The sequence below is a fragment of the Microtus pennsylvanicus genome, unplaced genomic scaffold, assembly GCF_037038515.1.
Source record: "Microtus pennsylvanicus isolate mMicPen1 unplaced genomic scaffold, mMicPen1.hap1 Scaffold_50, whole genome shotgun sequence".
Lineage (NCBI taxonomy): Eukaryota > Metazoa > Chordata > Mammalia > Rodentia > Cricetidae > Microtus > Microtus pennsylvanicus.
The window spans coordinates 44,825-49,141 of record NW_027460984.1 but is presented as its reverse complement, the minus strand read 5'-3'; positions in this window follow the sequence as shown (position 1 = coordinate 49,141).

Sequence of the window (4,317 nt, the reverse complement as noted above, 5' to 3'; positions counted from 1 at the left end):
AGGATTCCTGGGCCTGCTTAGAGAAAGACACACGACACGTGAGACGCAGAGAAAAAAATTTTCTGAGACAAGGATTCTCTTAGCTTTGGCACCTGTCCTGGAACTGTAGATGACCAGGCTGGCCTCAAACTCACAGAGATCTGCCTGCCTCTGTCTGCCACAGAGAAAATTACAACAGCCATGGAATAATATGAAAAATTCTGATTTACGCCAGGCAGTGGTGGCGCACGCCTTTAATCCCAGCACTTGGGAGGCAGAGGCAGGCGGATCTCTGTGATTTCGAGACCAGCCTGGTCTACAAGAGCTAGTTCCAGGACAGGCTCCAAAACCACAGAGAAACCCTGTCTCGAAAAACCAAAAAAATAAAAATGAAAATAATAAGAATAAAATAAAATGTTAAAAAAAGAAAGAAAAATTCTGATTTTGATATCATTTCCAGGAATACTGATGCAGTGAATTATTTGGAACATTTTCACTTCCGACAGAAAAAAATAAAAATGTCATTTTATTGATTTCTTTTAGAGGGTCTCTTTCCCACCAGGATGGTTTGCACTTGCTGGGTTGTTGAAGATGATCTCCTGATCCTTGTATTCCCAGTTCCTGAGTGCTGCCGGCAGGACAGACATGGGCTCACTATACACTCGAGTTTTTGACGCAGTACTGAGAACCTGGAGCCCAAAGGACAAGGCTTCAGCTTCCCCTGCCCCTCTGACATAGGCCAGATACATAAATGATTACCCAGATTTTATTTAAATCTCTCAGTGTGGCTTGTGTATGTGGGGGAGACAGGGAAGGTATCACATTTCAAAACATTTTCATAACTGCACTTAGCACTGTATTCTTTTCCATTTATTTTACTTTTATTTGAGAGTGTTTCCAATTGTGTGGGACTTAGTTAAATTTCAATTTCTTAAGGAATTTTTTTATGATTTTCTTAACTTTATTTTATGTGCAATGGTCTGAAGATGTCAGATCACCCAGAAACTGAATTTACAATCACTATGAGCTGCCATGCAGGTGCTGGGAATTGAACCCAATTTCTCTGGAAGAGCCGCGAAACTAGCTCTCCAGGCTCTTCTTAATTTAAAAGTTTATTTATGTGTCTCTGGGTGTGCCTGTGCCTGTGTTTGGTTTGTGTGTGTGTTGGGGGGGGGGTTGTGTGTGTGGGGGTGGCTTTTGACCTCACCAGACAAAGGCATTCAAGAGCACTGGCTCCATATTTAGCAGAAACAGGATCATTGGGAGTTTTAGGACAGCCTGGTCTATAAGAAAGGAGCTAGTTTTAACAACAGTCTCCAAAGCAGCAGAGAAACCCTGTCTCATAAAGCAAAACACAAAACCAAACATATTTGAGAGAGAGAGAGAGAGAGAGAGAGAGAGAGAGAGAGAGAGAGGAGAGATGATAAAAACACCTCCAAGATCAGGGAGACCAAGGCAGGCAGATCACTGTGAGTTTAAGGCTCCCTTGTTCTGCAGATTGAGATTCAAGGCCAGGCAAAGTGACACAGAGAAACCCCGTTTTCAAAAAAAAAAAAGGTGAGGGCTGGAGAGAGATGGCTCTGTGGTTAAGAGTTCTGACTGCTCTTCCAGAGGACCCAGGTTCAATTCCTTACCACCCACATGGCAGTCAACAGCTGTCGGTAACTCCAAGATCGGACACCCTCAGATAGACATACATGCAGGCAAAACACCAATGACAATAAAATGAAAATAAATAAATTATTAGGAAAATAAATATATAGAAAAGGTGTTTAGTGCATGCCTTTAATCTCAGCACTAGGAGGCAGAGGCAGATGACTCTCTGTGAGTCTGAGGCCAGTCTTGTCTACAAAGTGAGTCCCAGGGCATACAAGGGTACACAACAAAACCTTATGTTGAACAACCACAAATAAGCAAACAAATAGAGAGATAATAACAATAAAAATATTTGAGAGTTCAAATAATTGACTTCATCCACAATAAAAGAATATAAAAATAAAAATATCAAATGCACTTGAACACATTGGCACAGGAGAACGCTTGCTAAATAGAACCCCAGTAGCACAGACACTGAGAGAAAAAGAAAAAAAAGAAAAGAAAAAAAAAACAAAAAAAACACAAAGAAAAAAACTAAAGAGAGAAAAAAAAAGAAAAAAAAGGAAAAAAAGAAAAAAAAAGAAGAAAAAAAAGAAAAAAAGAAAAAAAAGAAAAAAAAAGAAAGAAAAAAAAAAGAAAAAAAAACAGACACTGAGAGAAACAATTAATAAGTGAGACCTCCTGAAACTGAAAAGCTTCTGTAAAGCAAAGAACATGGCCAAGAAGACAAAACGACGGCCTTACAGAATGGGAAAAGATCTTCACTAATCTCCAAAATACACAAAGAAGTCGAGAAATTGGTCATCCAAAGAACAAATAATCCAATTTTAAAAAATGGAGTACAGACCTAAACAGAGAACTCTCAACAGAGGGATCTAAAATGGTTGAAAGACACTTAAATGTTGGGTCGAGTGGGGGGGGGTCATGCAAAGATGAGAACACCACCAAGTCTAATAAACCAAAAACAAACTTAAAAATACAAACACACCGCGAGTCACAGAAGCTTATCAGCTAGCTGAGACCACAGGCAGAGTTTGGGCTTCTGACACTGTGGCAAAAGGCCGGTTTCTGAAACCCATTTTTATAGTAGGGGCATCGCAGGGCAGTGGTGGCGCAAGCCTTTAATCCCAGCACTCGGGAAGCAGAGGCAGGCGGATCTCTGTGAGTTCGAGACCAGCCTGGTCTACAGAGCTAGTTCCAGGACAGGCTCCAAAGCCACAGAGAAACCCTGTCTCGAAAAACCAAAAAAAAAAAATATATATGTTTCTCTGGATGTGCCTCTGTGTGTGTGTGTGTGTGTGTGTGTGTGTGTGTGTGTGTGTGTGTGTGTTGTGTGTGTGTGTGTGTGTTTATGGGGTGGCTTTTGAACTAACCAAGATGACTGGTTCCATATCTGGCAGAGAGGCAGGTGGATCTCTGGGAGTTTGAGGCCAGCCAGCCTGGTTGACAAGAGCTAGTTCCAAAGACAGGCTCCAAAGCAACAGAGAAACCCTTCCTTGAAAATCAAAACAAGAACACAAACCAAAAATAAAATAAAACATAAATTAAATGAGTGTGAGAGAGAGAGAGAGAGAAGAAATGTTGATTTGTTGATTTACAGACAAGAAATAAGAAAATACAAAACCATAATGTTACCAAGATGACAGCCTGGTTTATATAGTGAGTTAAAGGTATTATACAGAGAAACCCTTCACCAAAAATAATAATAATAATAATAATAAAAGAAGAAAACAGAAAAAAAACAATTAAGGAAAAAGAAAGGAAGGAAGGAAGGAAGGAAGGAAGGAAGGAAGGAAGGAAGGAAGGAAGGAAAAAACAGGTGTTTTCCTTTTTTTCTTTGTTTATCTCAGGTTATTTTATTTTAATTTATTTTTTTAATTGCAGCAGCGGCAGTATATTTTGGGCAGCACATTTATTTATTCTCAGTTCTCAGCACTCAGAAATCAGGAGAGGCAGAAACAGGCAAATCGCTGTGAGTTTGAGGCCACCTCGTTCTGCAGTGTGAGTTTTAGGACAGGCAAAGCGACAGACACAGAGAAACCCTGACTTAGGGGGGGAAAGTGTGTTTAGTACAGGCCTTTAATTCCGGCACCTGGAAGCAGAGGTAGAGGCAGGGGCAGCTAGATCTCTGTGAGTCTGAGGCCAGCCTTGTCTACAAAGTGAGTTCCAGGGACACAGGGAACCTCTATGTAAAAAAAAAAAAAAAAAACACAAATAAACTAATAATAATCATCATCATCATCATCATCATCTAAGAGCTCAATTAATTGACTTCACCCAAAATTCAAAAATAAAAAAAGAGTGTGTCTGACTGATCAGTGAAAGGACTATGTGGGCCAAGGGGCTGCCACAATTATGGCTTGGTGAGAGGGAGGAACTGAGGGAGGGAGGGAGGGAGGGAGGGAGGGAGGGAGGGAGGGAAGGAAGGAGGGAGGGAGGGAGGGAGGCCTGCTTTCTTAGGGTTCTTTTTCAGTAGTTGTGTTTGTACAACCCCACACACCACTTCTCATACTAAATACCGAGTCTGAGAAAATTAAAACAGCTGTGGAAAATTCCCACTTGGATGTCTGTTCCTGCCCTGTAAAACAAGAACCACAACAAAAATATCCATATCTAAGCAGGCCAATTAAGTTGTAGCCTCACCCTTTAAAGGTTCTAGCTGTTGGGAAGGGCTGGTGACCTTGAACTTTACTAGTCTCTGAAATCTGCCTTCTCACTTTTACCAGGTGCCCTCAGGGGCCA